The following is a 20,140-nucleotide window of genomic DNA, read 5'->3' on the forward strand; positions in this document are numbered from 1 at the left end:
CGAACACCACTGTCGGCAGCCCTGAAGAAGGTTTACCGTGGTTTCCCATTTTCACACCAGGCAAATGCTGGGGCTGTACCTTAATTAAGGCCACGGCCACTTCGTTCCAATTTCTAAGCCTTTCCTATCCCATGGTCGCCATAAGACCTATCTGTGTCGGTGCGACGTAAAGAGAATAGAAAAAAAAGTTTTGGGTTTCCTGATTTCATCCCAAATTTACTGATTATCCTTTGCAAATACTGTTTCTGAGATGTAAATATTATGTTTCGGATGTGTTCTACTTTAATTCCCAGAAAGTAACTTAGCTCTCCTAGATCTCTCATTTCAAATCCTCTCATCAACTTTTACTTCACATCCATTAACACCTCAAGTCCGTTGCTTGTAATTCTCAAACACCCACATACATGAGCAAATAAACAACTAAATCTCCTTCCACTCTTACATACAGACATCTGTCAGTCTGACATTGCACAAAACCAAGGGATTTCACAAATAGATTGAACCTAGCATCCCACTCTTTGAGCGCTTGCTTTAGTCCATATAATGTCTTGTTAAGCTTATAATAGAGACCTTCCTTGACCTACATTCCTTCTGGTGGATACATATAAATGGCTTCTTTTAAGACTCCATTCAAAAAGGCATTCTTTACATCAAGTCGATGAACAAAGTACTGCTTAGCATTTATCACACACACTAATATTCTGAGTGTAACCAGCTTTGCAACTGGTGCATATGTCTCAGAATAATCAAGCCCTTTACTCTGTGAGCAACTAGCTGAGCTTTATAGCGATCCACATTATCACCAGCATTTTTCCTTTGTGAGAACACCCATTTACTCTTAATTGCCTTTTTACCTTTCGGTAATTCTACCATATACCATGTATTATTTTTTTCAATGACTGCATTTCCTCATTTACTGCTTCATACGGGTGTAATTGGTCATTCCTGCCCTGTAACTCTTCATAGAACTGAGGTATCCCTTCACAATAAGACATAGCATTCAGAGCAAGATATCGACTTTCCTTTTCCCAAGCATTCTAACCTCAGTGGAAACATTCGTGAAGAATGCAGGCATCTCTCTTTCCTCATTTTCTCCACTTAAAAACTGTTGGTAATTTTCAATAGCGGCGCTAAGAAGCTCGGGGCCGCCGTGCAATAATTGAAAATAGTCCCCTCGTTTCTTGATAAGGAATGTAACAAATTTATTTCGTAGTACAAGGTTGTATATTATTACAATGAACAACAACGACGCAACGACGATAATAATAATAATAATAATAATAATAATAATAATAATAATAATAATAATAATAATAATAATAATAATAATAATAATAATAATAATTGTATGACTCTTTTTAAGGCACCGATTCTCTTATTCGTAGATTTTCTTTTAGTTCAGATTCTGTTAAGAATTCGGAAAGAAAACGTCTGTGGCTCTCGTAAGAGTACCATTCTCGGTTCCAATACTTCCCTCGTAATGAAAATGCGAAAGGCATTTACAGGACAGCCAACGTGGGATTTGAACCCGCAGTCTCCCGAGTGCATTGATAGACCCAAACAGCACACGAACGCTCTGACATGCCCTGATAATGTCCTTTTTACCATTTAGTCCGGTTTCGGATGTGAACTCGGGAGTTGAGTGTTGAGATGAGATTCACATAGTAGGCTACAAGTTTTAGGTCAGTATGCCTTTCGTTAGAGAGCGCTGGTGAACTGGGTGAAACTAGCCAGTAGTGGAGTATGTGGGCAGAATGAATCAGGAAAACATGCATCGCCTATGCTTCAACAAAAGTTGATATAGCACAGTCATGGGCCCCTCACAAGCCATGGTCGCCCCCCGCCTCGCGGGGTCTGAGGGGTTCTCATCGCCACCACTGGTGATTTTTTTGCCTAAGCAACTGAAGTCACATAATCCCTCAAATAACTGGGTTTCTTATTTTTTGTTATTGTAATCCTGCAGCTCCTATCCGATCTTCCACCTCATGGTCTTCCCAGCATGGACTTATTTTAAAGCCGAAAAGTCTCAAATCATAGCAATTGCCCACCCAAGACTTATTTCCAGTAATTACCGCATGTCCATCCCCGACGTACGACTTCAAAACCAAGCTTTGCCCTTTTGCAGGAGCTTAAAACAACTAGGAGTAATCATTGACCAGCACCTCTCGTGGACAGATCAGATAGTATCTGTGAGTAGACGAGTTTTGCCATGTCGCACACTTTAAATAATTTCAAATTTACTTTCCCGTTCAGTTTAAAGAAGAAACTAGTCGAAACCCTCGTTCTTCCATTATTCGATTATTGACACGTAGTTTACAAAGACGTGAAAGCTGAACTTCGAGATAAACTACAACGTGCACAGAATGCCTGTGTAAGATTTATATGTAATTTAAAATTTTCAGATCATGTTACTCAGTCTTACAACGACCTCGGAGGTTACGTCTCAAAGACAGACGCACGCTGCATACCCTGACTTCATTGCACCGAATCCTTACCTTACAATCCCCAAAAACGATGAACGATTTCATAGTCTTTCTGAACACCATGATAAAAACACTAGAGTGCTGAACTCGATATTGCTCGCTATTCCTAAACATTAATCCTCAACCTACAACAATTCCTTCACTGTTGTGGCCAGCCGTGAATGGAACTTCCTTCCGCAGGAGATCAGAGGGATATCATACCACGGAACATTTAAAAGTAGGTGCTCAAAATATCTCCATGACACGAGCTCGTAGTTTCCTTCTTCTTCTCCTCTTGGTCTTTCTTCTTCTTCTTCTTCTACTTATATCATTCATCAGTAGTATTAGAGAGCACTCAGCTGTGGTTCCTTGCATAGTTATCCTTATTCCGATCCCCATTTTGTAATGTTTTTCGCCCACAGTAATAATATGAAAACTGCAACTTTCGTCAGCGTGAAAAATTTTTGGAATTGGAGAAATTATAAATAATAGTAGATTTATCTATATTATTACTATTATTATCATTATTGCATTTCATTGTATTTTAATCCCTTCGTAGTTGTTATATTTTTGTACTAAGGAAGTAAAATGTTCATTTATATTATGTACTATAATAGATATCTTCCTAGGATTGCATAGTTGCATAGTAATTTATTTCAGTCTCTTTTTCATTTATTCAATACTTTAATGTTTTTATTTTATACTAGCTGATGTACCCGTGCTTCGCTACGGAATTCTAAATTTTATACATAATTCTAAGTTAGGTAGTATAAACGTTGTGAGCAAGATTGTATTAAGTTGCATAGCTCTTAAAGTTGCCCTAGAAACACGACGGGCAAGTTACCAACGTCTTTTCTCATATGAAGACTGGGTTAGGGAATTTTCATTGTAATGGTAGGCCAGCTTGCCTACCGTCAGTCACAATCAGGTTGGGGAGTTTTCATTATAATGGCAGACACTCACTCTCCGCCTGCCTTTATAGATTCTCAGAAAGACTCTCTTCGTGGTTTTCCCAACTGAAATGAACATGGGTCATTACAATGACGTCAGTAGGAATGGCGCGATTAAAAACAATGCCTTCATATGAAATACTCGATCAAATGAAAAACCACATATTTTCTCACTTTTAACGAACAGTACTATGCTGCCGAATTAACAGTCCAAAGGTACAGTGCGGGAATGACCAAGACGCAGGCGCAGACATCCGTGATCCGTGAACAATCTTCGTCCTTTTTTCGGCGGGGGGGGGGGGGGGGGGTGAGGGGAGTTTCAAATAGTGGATAGTCCCAGGGCAAAAACTATGCCCGTTTACTTATCTGTTTCCTGGGAGTACCTGATGAGTCGGAAAATCTCAATTCACTGCACTGGCGGGGGAAAGAACTGTCTGACGTGGAGGCAATTTTTCCTCCAAGCCAGAGAAGAAACCACATCTTCGCTGCTAATTTAGAATAAAATTAATGCAGGTTTAATGAAGGTGAAGAGGAAGAAACTTTTCTTAAGAAACGGCTCTTTTCAGGGTTTAATTTTGAGTTATTTAGTGAATTGTGGTACTATAATTTGGAACAGGGCTAAATTGTAATTCCAGACCAGTTCATACTACTACTCCTACTACTACTAAATGAGTCTCTGACTTAAGTGCGACACTGCTCTTTCAAAACAGTGCGTCAGAGTACGTATCGAATAGCTGGCATACTATGATGAAGCAGTGTGTTACGAACCAGCAGTATCAGAAAATGTATGAACCAGAGGATTGGCGTGCTAAAGAAGAAAGTTATCTAACTCCTCAGTTATTTCCCGCCAATATTCAGTTAGGCTGTTATGCTCGGTACGCAGCAGTAATCCCATCTATCGGAGTTGAATATCAGCATAAGAGACAAACAACATTGCAACAAACAACGGTCAGTGTAATGTGATTGTTGATCTATGTTACGCGCTTTCGGTATTGTAGGCCTTCACATTATTAATTGTCTTCCGGTTCTGAAATACCACTCTTATCATAGTCGGTACGGTAAAACTGAATAAAACATAAATGATCGGAAATAATATTCTCTATAACTTTTGTTATGTAGTACTTTTCCATAGGACCAAGAACATAGGTATTTAAAAATTAAATTGTAGGTGCCTTCCCCTAAACTACCATGTCACCCAGGGTGAATAACATTGTTTATAGCTTAATCTGTAGTTTCTTATTCCCCGACTCTATATACCGATTTTCAATAAATTCTGTTTACCCATTTTGTCGGGGCTCGGCGTTGACATGGACTTAGCAACACAAATCCAAATTCATTAATATCTGTGTTATCATAGCCGGTACGGTAACAATGCATAAGACGTAACTGATCAGAAATTTAATTCTATATAACTTTAGTTATGTAGTATTTATCGATATGACCACTAATAATATAAATATTTGAGAATTGAATTTTAGGCCTTCCCCTAAACTACCATTTCACTCATGGTGAATAAAATAATTTATAGCCTATATTGTAGCGGTTCACCCCCTGACTCTACATATCGATTTTTATTAAATTCTCTTCAGCCGTTTTCTTGTGATGCGTGTACATACATACAGATAGACAGACAGACAGACAGACAGACAGACAGACAGACAGACAGACAGACAGACAGACAGACAGACAGACAGACAGACAGACAGACAGACAGACAGACAGACAGACAGACAGACAGATAGACAGACAGACAGAAATTACGGAAAAGTAAAAACTGCATTTTCTTGTTACTGTGGACATGATCGATACAGAAAAACCATTCTTTTCAAATTCTGAGCAATGTACAGACAAAACTCTTATTTTATATACACTGACTGACAGAGCAAATGCAACACCAAGAAGGAGTGGTTCGAAAGGGATGAAAGTTGGGGAAAAAACAGAGACGGCACGGACGAATAATTGATGTTTATTTCAAACCGATATGCAGGTTACACAATGCGCACGGCATCGATTCAGTAGAATGTAGGACCACCGCGAGCGGCGATGCACGCAGAAACACGTCGAGGTACAGAGTCAATAAGAGTGCGGATGGTGTCCTGAGGGATGATTCTCCATTCTCTGTCAACCATTTGCCACAGTTGGTCGTCCGTACGAGGCTGGGGCAGAGTTTGCAAACGGCGCCCAATGAGATCCCACACGTGTTCGATTGGTGAGAGATCCGGAGAGTACGCTGGCCACGGAAGCATCTGTACACCTCGTAGAGCCTGTTGGGAGATGCGAGCAGTGTGTGGGCGGGCATTATCCTGCTGAAACAGAGCATTGGGCAGCCCCTGAAGGTACGGGAGTGCCACCGGCCGCAGCACATGCTGCACGTAGCGGTGGGCATTTAACGTGCCTTGAATACGCACTAGAGGTGACGTGGAATCATACGCAATAACGCCCCAAACCATGATGCCGCGTTGTCTAGCGGTAGGGCGCTCCACAGTTACTGCCGGATTTGACCTTTCTCCACGCCGACGCCACACTCGTCTGCGGTGACTATCACTGACAGAACAGAAGCGTGACTCATCGGAGAACACGACGTTCCGCCATTCCCTCATCCAAGTCGCTCTAGCCCGGCACCATGCCAGGCGTGCACGTCTATGCTGTGGAGTCAATGGTAGTCTTCTGAGCGGACGCCGGGAGTGCAGGCCTCCTTCAACCAATCGACGGGAAATTGTTCTGGTCGATATTGGAACAGCCAGGGTGTCTTGCACATGCTGAAGAATGGCGGTTGACGTGGCGTGCGGGGCTGCCACCGCTTGGCGGCGGATGCGCCGATCCTCGCGTGCTGACGTCACTCGGGCTGCGCCTGGACCCCTCGCACGTGCCACATGTCCCTGCGCCAACCATCTTCGCCACAGGCGCTGCACCATGGACACATCCCTATGGGTATCGGCTGCGATTTGACGAAGCGACCAACCTGCCCTTCTCAGCCCGATCACCATACCCCTCGTAAAGTCGTCTGTCTGCTGGAAATGCCTCCGTTGACGGCGGCCTGGCATTCTTAGCTATACACGTGTCCTGTGGCACACGACAACACGTTCTACAATGACTGTCGGCTGAGAAATCACGGTACGAAGTGGGCCATTCGTCAACGCCGTGTCCCATTTATCGTTCGCTACGTGCGCAGCACAGCGGCGCATTTCACATCATGAGCATACCTCAGTGACGTCAGTCTACCCTGCAATTGGCATAAAGTTCTGACCACTCCTTCTTGGTGTTGCATTTGCTCTGTCAGTCAGTGTATATAGATTATTTACACATTTCACTAGTTAAGTGTTAGACGGTGACGCGTCTCCCTAACTTTGCCAGTTAAAGGAAACCATATCTATCTATCTATCTATCTATCTATCTATCTATCTATCTATCTATCTATCTATCTATCTATCTATCTATCTATCTATCTATCTATCTATCTATCTATCTATCTATCTATCAGTCTATCTATCTATCTATCTATCTATCTATCTATTATCTACACTTTCTTCCATAGAATCCTCATTATCAGTTTCTCCTATGTCTGAACTTTCTACGTTCCCTTCTTTTTGTCTCTTTCCTGAAAGTTAAGCCTTCTCCTTTCCCGTAGAGTCTTCCCATACTTCTTCCCATTCTTCTCGTGAAAACGTGTTCCTATTTTCGTCAAAGGTAACATTAAGGGCTGCAAAGCTCCAAAGTCTATACCCATGTGTACAAAAACCAAGTAGCACACATTTCTTACCTCGAGCATCAAACTTTCCTTTGATCTCTGGCTTATGTTTGTAAGCATAGGCTACACAACCAAAAACACTCATCTTGCTGACATTACGGCGATACCCAGACCACAACTCAGAAGGTGTCTTGCCATCCTCAGAAGCTTTTGTTGGGCTCCTGTTAATCAAGTATACTGCAGTCATGGCTGCCTCTCTCCAGAACGTTTTTTTTTTAAGGTTTGACCCCAGAAGCATGTATCTCGTTTTGTCCAATATTGACCGGTTCGTGCGCTCTGATATCCCATTAAGTGAAAGTGTATGTGGCACATAACTCAAAGTGAATACCTTTTTCCTTAAAAAATTCCTTCACTCCGTCATTTACATACTCTGTCCCATTATCACACCTAAACTGACAGACTTCTGTAGAGAATCTACTAGATGCCATTGCTTCATAATTTTTAATATATGCAGCAACCTCACTTTTCTTTTTAAACAATACATTACCGTGGAATGGGTGTAATCAACAATTAATGTCTATATATATTCAATTCCGTTGTAGGTGACAGGCGAAATTGGTCCACACACTTTCTCTCCAAGGGTCCGCGAGCCCTTTTCCTGGTCCTTTTGTGAGGAAGACATGTCTGCTTTCCTTGAACACAAATATCACACATGACCTCGTCAAGGCTCTTGATACCCACACACCCATCTACAGCCACACTTAGCCTTTTCAGCCCATCACCTCCTATATGACCAATTCTCCCTTGCCAAAGGCCACGATCATTTTGTGCAATATAAACACGCCACTTACTGGGATCTTCGATAACCGAGTTCAATTCATACAGTTTCCCATCTCTTTTCCCTATTGCCACCAAGTCATTCCCCTTTTGAATTCTACATTCACCCTTCTCATTACTACCTTAGACATGTTGTGTTACGATGTTGAAAGTGAAATCAAGTTAGAATCCAAATTGTTAGTCAAAAATATCTTTAATCTCTATCTTCCTAACATCACCATTCACATAGGCGGTTCCAATTACATTACCAATTTCCTGAAAAAACAAGAACATTTATGATTTAGCTATTCGGATTCGAACAGTCTCAGACAATTTTCTTCTGTTAGTTACAGGCATATCAGACTTAATAAGATGATACGATGCTCCACTATCCAAAATTCATGAACGTAAACTATAAGCTGTTGCGAAAAGACTTTCTCCTACCACCGTAGCTATAAAGCTGTATGCTGGGATTTCACTGTCACCGCGACCACCAATTTTAATACTTACCTGGACACACTGTTCGCACTACCACTGTCTGCTTACTGCGGACCCCGATACTTGCCTCCTCCTGGTCGCCATAATTCCAGAAACTTATGCCAAATCAACTTGCAGATATTACAGAAAAATGGGAAACTTTTCTTCTTGTCTTGCTCTTGTCCTTGACCCGATTGCCTTTGATGGGAGTTGTTTACCCATTGCTGAGACCTTCGGTGGTGTTGAGCTCCTTTGAACGCCATTGAAACTTCTTGTAATTGACTCTGCTTCTGTTTTCCCTTTCTGATTTTCCTTTTGGCTTCTTCTTGATTAATTCGAAGTCGGCAAAAATCCACTGTCAAATTTTCTAACGCCAGAGTTTCTAGCGCAGACACAACGTTGTCATGCTCATCTGGCATCGTCATTAGAAAATGACAAACATTCCCGTCATCATCCACTTCGTCCCCAATTCTAGCCAGATCAAGAGTAAGAGAGTCATACTTCACGCATAAATCGTCAAATGTTTCTGAACTAGCTTAAATTTCATATTCGCCAGCTTCTTCTTCAGAGTCATTCGGGTAACTGGCGTCTCCGTCTCATACTTCGTTTCTAAACATGTCCATATCTCATTGGCAGGTATTTTGCTCCTCAATAAGGGAATTTGGGATTTGGCTATGCACTGTACCACAACCGGTTTACACTTTCTCTCATTTGGCACACCTCGGCTGCTTTTACTTCCTTTTCTTTTAGCATTGCTTCTTTCTTTGTCACCTTCTATGACTTCAGAGAGTTGCAGTAGTTATTCAAGGGTGTTTAGGGAGGAGTTGTAGAAGACAGGTGGTCTAATGTTCTAAGGGGAAGGAGATTGCAGGCCAAAGGCTCTATTCAGGATCAGAATTCAGGACAGGTGTCTGTGCGAAATCGGTACGAGTCACTCCAGGTAGAACAACAGAGGGAAGATGAGGGACAGGGAACTGTTGCTGAGATGCGTGGAAGTAGGAGGAAGGGAAAAGGTAGGAAAGGGAAATGTAGAGTAGAGGATAGGAAAAGACATGTGGAACGGGGTCATGGGAAGGGGAAAAGGGAGGAGGAAGTAGCTTCTGCAGCAGTGAGAGAAGATAGGGCTGACCAGGAGGGGAGGGGATCAAATGAGGTGGGTAGGGTTGAGGCTCTGGTCATGGGGGACTCCATCGTTGGACACGTGGGGAAAGTGTGTGGAGGAAAGGGAACCCGGGTAGAATGTTATCCGGGAATTAGGTTGAGGCAGATGTTGAGGAAAGTAGAAGAGAGGGAGGAGGGCAAGGAGAAGGTGGTAGTGTTTCACGTTGGTACCAACAATGTAAGGCAAGCTGATATAAGTACCAACATAGTTGGAGATGTGTGGGATCTGGTAAATGCAGCACGGGTGAAGTATAAGAAAGCGGAGATTGTTATTAGTGGAATACTGTGTAGGAGGGATACTGACTGGAGGGTGATTGGGGATTTAAATGAGACTATGGAGTGGGTATGTGGGAAACAGGGAGTGAAATTTCTAGATCCTAATGGGTGGGTAGGAGATAGAGATCTGCGCTCGGATGGCCTTCATTTAAACCGCAGTGGTACGTATAAGTTAGGAAATTTGTTTGGAAGGGTAATAGGGAGGTACTTTCAGGGAAACGGGATGGCCTAGGGAGCGGTGATAAGGGAACAGGGAACTGGAAATCAAGTAGGGATGACATAAAATTGTTAGTGTTGAACTGTAGAAGTATTGTAAAGAAAGGAATAGAATGAAGTAATTTAATAGATATATATTTACCAGATATTGTAATAGGAGTTGAATCATGGCTGAGAAATGATATAATGGATGCAGAAATTTTCTCACGGCACTGAAGTGTGTATCGTAGAGATAGGATAGGAAAGGTGGGAGGGGGAGTTTTCATTCTGGTGAAAGAAGAATTTGTAAGCTACGAAAAAGTTAAAGATGAGACACATGAAATTCTAGGTGTAAGGCTCATTTCTAAAGATAATAGGCAACTTGATATATTTGGAGTGTACAGATCGGGAAAGGGTAGCACTGACGCAGATTCGGAATTATTTGATAGGATAGTCAGCTATGTGGGAAACTACATGGAAAGAAATGTGATTGTAGCGGGAGATCTGAATTTGCCAGTTGTCAATTGGGAAGGAAATGCGAACGACAGGAAGCATGACCAACAAATGGCAAATAAGTTAATATGGGAAGGACAGCTGATTCAGAAAGTGATGGAACCAACCAGAGGGAAAAATATCCTGGATGTCGTGCTGATAAAACCAGATGAGCTCTATAGGGAAACTGAAGTAATAGATGGTATTAGTGATCATGAAGCTGTTTTTGTGGTAGTTAAAAATAAATGTGATAGAAAGGAAGGTCTTAAAAGTAGGACTGTTAGGCAATACCATATGGCTGATAAAGCAGGTATGAGGCAGTTTCTAAAAAGTAACTATGATCGGTGGAAAACGGTAAATAAAAATGTAAACAGACTCTGGGATGGGTTTAAAGAAATTGTTGAGGAATGCGAAAACAGGTTTGTACCTTTAAGGGTGGTAAGGAATGGTAAAGACCCACCTTATTATAATAGAGAAATAAAGAGACTAAGAAGGAGGTGCAGACTGGAAAGAAATAGAGTTAGAAATGGCTGTGGAAGTAAGGAGAAATTGAAGGAATTTACTAGAAAATTGAATCTAGCAAAGAAGGCAGCTAAGGATGACATGATGGCAAGCATAATTGGCAGTCATACAAATTTTAGTGAAAAATGGAAGGGTATGTATAGGTATTTTAAGGCAGAAACAGGTTCCAAGAAGGACATTCCAGGAATAATTAATGAACAAGGGGAGTGTGTATGTGATGATCTTCAAAAGGCAGAAGTATTCAGTCAGCAGTATGTAAAGATTGTTGGTTACAAGGATAATGTAGAAATAGAGGAAGAGACTAAGGCCAAAGAAGAAATAAAATTTACATATGATAACAATGACATTTACAATAAGATACAAAAGTTGAAAACTAGAAAAGCGGCTGGAATTGATCAGATTTCTGGGGATATACTAAAGACAATGGGTTGGGATATAGTACCATATCTGAAGTATTTATTTGATTATTGTTTGGTCGAAGGAGCTATACCAGATGAATGGAGAGTTGCTATAGTAGTCTCTGTGTATAAAGGAAAGGGTGATAGACATAAAGCTGAAAATTACAGGCCAGTAAGTGTGACATGCATTGTATGTAAGCTTTGGGAAGGCATTGTTTCTGATTATATTAGACATGTTTGTGAAATTAATAACTGGTTCGATAGAAGGCAATTCGGTTTTAGGAAAGGATATTCCACTGAAGCTCAACTTGTAGGATTCCAGCAAGATATAGCAGATATCTTGGATTCTGGGGGTCAAATGGACTGTATCGCGATTGACCTGTCTAAAGCATTTGATAGCATGGATTATGGGAGACTACTGGCAAAAATGAGTGCAACTGGACTAGACAAAAGAGTGACTGAATGGGTTGCTATATTTCTAGAAAATAGATCTCAGAGAGTTAGAGTAGGTGAAGCTTTGTCTGACCCTGTAATAGTTGAGAGGGGAGCTCCTCAGGGCAGTGTTATCGGACCTTTATGTTTCTTATATATATAAATGATATGAGTAAAGGAGTGGAATCGGAGGTAAAGCTTTTTGCGGATGATGTTATTCTCTATAGAGTGATAAATAAGTTACAAGATTGTGAGCAACTGCAACGTGACCTCGAAAATGTTGTGAGATGGACAGCAGGCAATGGTATATTGATAAACGGGGCTAAAAGTCAGGTTGTGAGTTTCACAAATAGGAAAAGTCCTCTCAGTTTTAATTACTGCGTTGATGGGGTGAAAGTTCCTTTTGGGGATCATTGTAAGTATCTAGGTGTTAATATAAGGAAAGATCTTCACTGGAGTAATCACATAAATGGGATTGTAAATAAAGGGTACCGATCTCTGCACATGGTTATGAGGGTGTTTAGGGGTTGTAGTAAGGATGTAAAGGAGAGTGCATATAAGTCTCTGGTAAGACCCCAACTAGAGTATGGTTCCAGTGTATGGGACCCTCACCAGGATTACCTGATTCAAGAACTGGAAAAAACCCAAAGAAAAGCAGCTCGATTTGTTCTGGGTGATTTCCGACAAAAGAGTAGCGTTACAAAAATATTGCAATGTTTGGGTTGGGAAGAATTGAGAGAAAGAAGAAGAGCTGCTCGACTAAGTGGTATGTTCCGAGCTGTCAGCGGAGAGATGGCGTGGAATGACATTAGTAGATGAATATTTTTGAATGGCGTCTATAAAAGTAGGAAATATCACAATATGAAGATGAAGTTGGAATTCAAGAGGACAAACTGGGGCAAATATTCATTTATAGGAAGGGGAGTTAGGGATTGGAATAACTTACCAAGGGAGATGTTCAATAAATTTCCAATTTCTTTGAAATCATTTCGGAAAAGGCTAGGAAAGCAACAGATAGGGAATCTGCCACCTGGCCGACTGCCCTAAATGCAGATCAGTATTGATTGATTGACTGATTGATTGATTGATTGATTGATTGATTGATTGATTGATTGATTGATTGATTGATTGAAGTCCTTTTCCTCTAGAGAGGTTTCCATTCGGCATTCCCACTCGTCATGGTCTCTCCCATAGAAAATTGGAAATTTTGTTATTTTTTCGTCATCCATATTGACCTACAAAGGATGTCTACGCCGCACCAAGTTCTTTTATATTCTACTCGTAACTTATTTCACTGTTTTATAACTTCTCCGAGTTTACTTTCACGTACTCCGGGGACAATAACCTGTTAGCTGGGTGAATTAACTGTCCTCGTAGGTTACTATTCGTCAGTAATAATTCAATTATCATGTCGATGTTGTTTTACTACATAACTTAAAACACATTTCAACTTATATAAAGCTTCCCAGAGAGTCCTCATTTCACTTGTTTTTACACCACTATTAAATAACAATGCACATAAAACAAAGTACACACCATAATACCGAAATTACAAAATAAAAACAAAAAATACGGCATAAGGAACAAACAGAAGAACACCTATGAGAAACTGCTTCTTGCTAACAGATAGCTTATTACCTTATGGACTGTTCCAGACAAGGACATCACAGTATAAAGATACCTGGCTTCTTCTCTCGATTCTGTGCTGTGGCTGATAGTAAATTAATTAGTTAATTAAACTATTTGACAATATGTACGGTCATTGTTTTACGACACTTGTTCATTCATAGTTCTAAAAAAAAAAAAGGTGGATCCAAACGTAAAAAGTGTTCTTTTAGTTGTAACAAAATCAATATGATACACAGTATTTTAATCAGAATAAGACAGAAGGCACGTACAAATTTGGAATTTTATCATGAGCAGCCACTACCTGGCATTCTTCGTGCATATGTCGCTTGCTCTTGGAACACAATATCGTTTGTTCCTTCTTTTTTCACATCAGCTGAAGGTTTCACTTTTCCACGAAAAAGGAATGCAGCCACTTTCTGTGAACGATAGTTTAATATTTTTCACCTCGGAGTGACACATATTCCTGTCCCATACGATTGTTCAAAGCATATATGTAGGTGTTATTTTGTTACGGATACTGAAACTTAAAAATCAAGCCATTCTGTGCAAACACCACGACAACAATTCCGTACCGGACATTAAAAACAATAATTATTGTTGTCTTCTTTATTTTATACAAAAGCGGTAACCTACTTTTATCCTTTCGGGTGTGTTTGAATTTGCCATTTTCTTTTTGTTTTTCAAATATCATTCTTACATTAATGACGTGGCCATTAATGGCAATTTTTGTGGATTTCAGAGCAGTTGGCTACGTCATTCACACTGAAAGGGGTAACGTTATAGTGTCGAACTGTTACTGGAAGTAGAAGTGGTTAATGCATGGGTTATATTAATCGATCCAAATTCATACTTTCCTAGAACCGTTCGCTGTAGAAATTTTCAATATGAGAGTCGGGGTTGTAATTCCTCCATCACCAGGACGTTCAAAATTAATTAATTATACACATCATTTGACACAAGGGATGGATGGAAAGCACAGAAACATATGCACGAAATGTTCTCAATGATATGCAAAACTGAACATAGAAAAAGGCTATGGGGAAGCCAGGAAACATAAACAAATGGTAAACATCTTCAATATCGGTTGGTGTGTTTCAGTTCTGTTCACAAACACATTTTGTACTTTATGTCGTTTATTTAGTTGCTATTTTTTCTGCATTGAGTATGTTTGCCAAACAGAAAAAAACATAATGGCCGTGACGAGGCTAGGAAGCATGAAAAATACAACGGTTTACTAAATAAGCCTCATTTATATTTAGATTTGTTTAACGTTGTAAGGGAATATTTCTTTTAAATTAACTTATGTAAAGTTAGTTTATTATTAGCTCTGAGCTTTTTGCACTCACTATAATTCCCATACTCTTGCTCGTAAGGCCAAATCAAGTATATTTGTACGTTCCGTGGGGCTTATGCTCTAAACCTTCCATAAAAATCTCCACTACTGCTTTTTACTGCTTGCCGTCCGACGTTCATATATGAATGACGGACCACTTTCGGAAATACAAGTCCATTCGTTTATTCATTATGAATGACATGACAGACTACGTATTGATGGTTATATTACGTTGTTCACTTCTTTAACTATTTTCCCTCGTTTATGCGGTCTGTTCAAACAGAAGCAGAAGGGTAATGTTCAATGAGTTTCTTTTGCATAGTTTTCACATTTATATCGACTGTTCTGAATATCTGCTACTACAGCTGAATGAAAGGTCAACGGTCTGGTTATCGAATTATTTTCCATAGGAAACATAAATTGTTTTCTCCAAGCTTCACTGAATGACCAGAATACCTCTCCACTTCCACTCTGCCTTCCTAACGGGTACGCTTTCTAAATGTCATTTCACTGCGTGCTTTAAAACGCACCCCACATCAAAGAACATCAATGGAAAGGAGGAAGTAAAGCTCCACACTATAATATGCGTCCGTTCTATACCATCAACAGCCACCTGGCAAGAGAGACATAGTATCACGAGATTCCTCTTCCATGATTTTCTCTTCACTTTCTGACTTACACACGAGCTGGCTCAAAGCTTGTGTTTGTGTGAAAGGGAGCGTTGGGGTCCTTGCCATGTAGAATCGATCCTTCCGTTCATTGAAACTGCATTGGATGGATGACTTCATCGTTATCTCCCTGGTCTCCGCGAGGTGGGTATTCTGCAAGCAAGCATTATTTGCTTCCAGTTTTACGAGGACATTACTAACGTGATCATAGCCACGGGACCTCCAGATTTATACGGAGCGGAATACGACCCACAGGAACATGACTTTCCATTTTAAGAAACTATATGCATTGGCTGGAATTCGAACCACAACCGCCTTGGTGAGAAACCAATGACCAACTCTATTCTGCATTGTGAAATATGAACCTACGATTTCATCATTATCATATCAGCTGGGAAAGACTTGACGGGGATTCGTGTAGAAACCTGTTTCCAAAAGGCTATGGGTGGATATTTGGAATTATTAATATTATTATCGGGGTCCTTGGCTGAGTGTTCAAACTCGAGGCCTTCGGTTCAGAGCGTCCCCGTTTGATTCTCGGGCGGGTCGGGGATTTTAATCGCAATTGATTAATTCCTCTGAGTCGGAGACTGAGTGTGCTTGTCCCTACACACTCCTATTTATACGCACACAAAACACACCACAACACCAACCACCTCAGAAATACGCAATAAGGAATGCATCCGTCCTCATTGCGTTGACGTCAGGAAGGGCATCCGGTCGTAAAAGATAGAGCAATCTGCAAGTGTGACACAGTTCGCACACATGGCCATGCCTGGGTGCTTGAAAAATTATTATTATTTCATACGATGGCTATAGCATTTAAACGGTTCCATGGTTTACTTTTAATAAAGATATCAATACTATTGCCTGCTGCCATTTCTTGATGGATACAGTACTTTTGTATACATCTCTTGGCACAGGCCAGAGTAAAGTGTAGCTTCCACCAAAGTCCCAGTCTCATCCATGGCTGTGACAATATGGAAGCTGCTGGGGTATGGGTGGTGCTAAGTAATGACATTCAGAGCACGACTAGTGCATCTGAGTGTTATGAAAGGTGTTGCTCATAGGGTCGGTCGTGCTGCAATAGCACTTTCTGACCCAGTGAGGAAAGCAATGGCAAACTACCTCACTCCTCGTCTTGCCTAGTATGCCTCATTTTGGTGCTGCCATTGGTTTTTGCGGTTTCCTTATAACCTCAAAATCTTTGGTGGTACTATTTGAGGATCCAACCAGCCTCTGGCCTGATGACCTAACAGACAGACAGATCAATACTAACATTATTTTCACATAAGTGTACAGACTATATGTAAACTATTATCACGTATAACAAATTGTTCTCTATAACCTATAACCTATCACCAAGAAAACAAATTGTATGTAACTTTCTATCTTTGACGAGACTTACGGCTGTTCCAGGCAGGAACAGTGCATTTCTTCAAGAACTAATTCATTATTATGCATACCCTTAAATAAGAATGTGTAGATAACAGTCACGTAATAATTATTTTGACTACTTATACATCAAGGCAACAATGGCTAGTGTGAGTGAATATATTTTATCAGATAGTTCGAATGTATGCGCCAGCTTGCAGATTAATTATCTTTATTCTCAAAAACGGGATCGTGTGTGCGAGAAATTTAGTAACGCCTGGCGTTGAGCGACGCATGATAGAACAGAGTAAGGTCAGGAGTTTCTGTGTAATTTGACGTAACATGGTCAGGAGTCATCATACATCGCAATAATAATAATAATAATAATAATAATAATAATAATAATAATAATAATAATAATAATAATAATAATAATAATAATAACCTTTTGCCCGATTACCCGAGGCTTCGCATGCGTGGAAATAAATATCGAGGCAATTTATAGAACTGATGGAAACTGGAAACTGTATCGTTCTGTATCTTTTTAGTAATGTTGTAAATGTTGGTTTGTGCTATGGCAAGCTGGATATCTTCTGCAAGCAGGGAGTAGGGGCGTAGAGAAGCCATCAACACTTGAAAAATTGTTCCAAAAGGTTCCAAAAGGACATATTACACCACGTTCGGAAAAAACTCTACTACTGGAGCCTTCAGGAGGTACACCACTAAAATTGAGGTCCCCGCGGGGGTTTTCTTGCCTGTTCCTCTATCGGGTGCGTCCCAGGTTGCGGATAGGGGGGCCCTCCGGACTTGTCTGGAGGGTCTGAGGGAAATAAAATACCTTCCGCGGACCAAAAACATTGCCAGAAAACGTCAAGGCTTGGAAGTGGAAACCTCACCCACACATGCTAGAAAGGCATCCATGTTACCTCCGCATGGGTGATACGGTGGTTCAGGTGAAGTGAGTGTTGGTGATTGAGGTGAAGGTTCACTGCGGTGTGCTGGAACCAACACTTCAGTTTGCCCTACGTAGCCTGAACGAGCCGCGGGTTGGGAACGGGTCGAACCCAACCTAGGAGGAACCCACGGCTGTGAACTCAGTCATGTGAATGCCAAGTGGGAACCACGTGAGTAGGTCTACTGAAGGTGGAACAAACCTGGTCGGGTTCGGGCCAGGGGCGAACTGCTGGATGGACGGCTGAGGGGCGTGGTGCCTGCTACGGAGAACCTGAGTTGCGGGAGGACAATGTCTGGCGGAATGCCTCATCATGGATGGTGAGAACGCCGCTCAGGACCCTAGAAGGGGCAAAAACCCTATGTCATATGGAACCAAGGACATTCCCAATGAACCACCTAAACAAATACCAAGGGAAGCTATGGAAGCTCCAGAAGAGCAGGTCTAGCGGCAGGCCCAAGAGGAGAATATGGAGACAGAAATCCCAGTAGGGCAGGCTGAATCCAAATTTGAAGAAGAAGGAGAAGCAACAGGAAAGCAGAGTTCTGTACAAAAGGAAACAGGAGATTTCACTGAGAAAGACCTGAAGATATGGGCATCGAAACTAAATAGGGTGCATATAGATTGAGCACCTCGCACAAGTGCCTATTACAAGGAAAAGAAGAAGGCGAGGAAAGAAGCCAAGATAGCGGCTGGGTCTTGGGTGGAGAAGAAGCCAAGGAACAGGGATCGGCGAGGCGCTATGCCAATGACTACGCCCAAAAGGCCACGGTCGGAGGAAAGCACGCCATCAAGTTTGGCTACAAAACCACCCTCAAGAAACAGAAGGAAGAAAAAGTCATGTCCTTTTCGGAAAGACTATCCTCAGTTAAGGTGGCAATAATACCTAAGACCTTTCCAGATGGAAAACTCAAGGAGGAAGACGTGACTGAATTGTCGTCTGCTCTGATAGCACAAACGAAGCCGCTGTCAGACGGATGTCTACCAGGCTTCCTTGAGTCACCAAGGCTGGAAAGTTGAGCTATGGCACTGATCTGTGCAAATCCAGAAACGAAAAGTTGGCTGGAACAGACAGTATCAAATTGTAACCCATGGAAAGGGAAGATCCTAGAGGTGGCGGACGCAAAATAGGTGCTGAACACGACCAAGGTCATCACCAAGTTCCCACCTCCGTTTGATAAGATGAAAGTGGAGGATGTTCTTGTCAGAATCAATCAGCACGATATCAAACTTCTAACACAAGAGTGGAGAGTGCTGAATGCCATTTCAATCGACAGGACAGGAAGGACAGTCATTTTAGCCCCTGGTGAAAGAGACTTTGAAGAGCTCAAAAAGAGAAGCCTTAAGGCTAAGCCAGGACTTGGGCAGATAATGTTTCAGGTCATCAGGGGAAAACGAATCCCAATGTTGATAACGATGGTACTGAAGGTCCTTCAGGCCAATCTTCAGCATAAAAAGCAGCTGTGGATAATTTCGCCAGGGAGTTTAAGTCCGAGGCTATTGACGTGGCCCTTATTCAAGAGCCATGGGTAGTCAAGGGCAGAGTAGCAGGATTGGCGGAATCTGGACGTAAGCTGATGTACGATACAACATCTTAAATACCCAGAATATGTCTTCTTGTGAACAGCAAACTAAAATGTCTTATGTTGCAGGAACACTGTTCACGGGACTTAACCGTGGCCAAGATTAAACTTGGAAATTGGGAGGGACTCAGAGAAATAACCTAATCGAGGATGACCCAGTGAGTACACGCACATAACAGTGAATGACAGCACTTCATAATTACCGGTTATTTCAAAAGTCTCCTGGCCTCACAGCGGGTCTTAGGTTGGCACTCTTTACCTGGAACACTGCTCCTCCGTGTAATCTTGATTGACAGGTTTCAACTTTCACTTCGCTTCATACGTACAACAGTCAGTTTACACAGCAGTTAGATGTACTAGGGTTCGAACTCACGAACGTTGGCTGTCACGAAGCAAGGTGACTGTCCCGACTCCAGACAAGACCGATAACTTGCACAATTAATTCACGTGACCGCTACACACAATGAATTTTCAGCTCATGACTCGGAACTGACTACACAACACAACACAACACAACACAACACAACACAACACAACACAACACAACACAACACAACACAACACAACACAACACAACACAACACAACACAACACAACACAACACAACACAACACCCAAGTCTTCAGTTCGAGACGAGCCCTGCTTTTATGTACCTGATGATGTTCTAGTATCTTCGGGGTGCAACCTTTCAGAAAATTCACGGAGACACCAGACGAAGGGGACAATAGATCC

The sequence above is a fragment of the Anabrus simplex genome, chromosome 2 (genome assembly GCF_040414725.1).
Source record: "Anabrus simplex isolate iqAnaSimp1 chromosome 2, ASM4041472v1, whole genome shotgun sequence".
In the NCBI taxonomy this organism is placed as follows: Eukaryota; Metazoa; Arthropoda; class Insecta; order Orthoptera; family Tettigoniidae; genus Anabrus; species Anabrus simplex.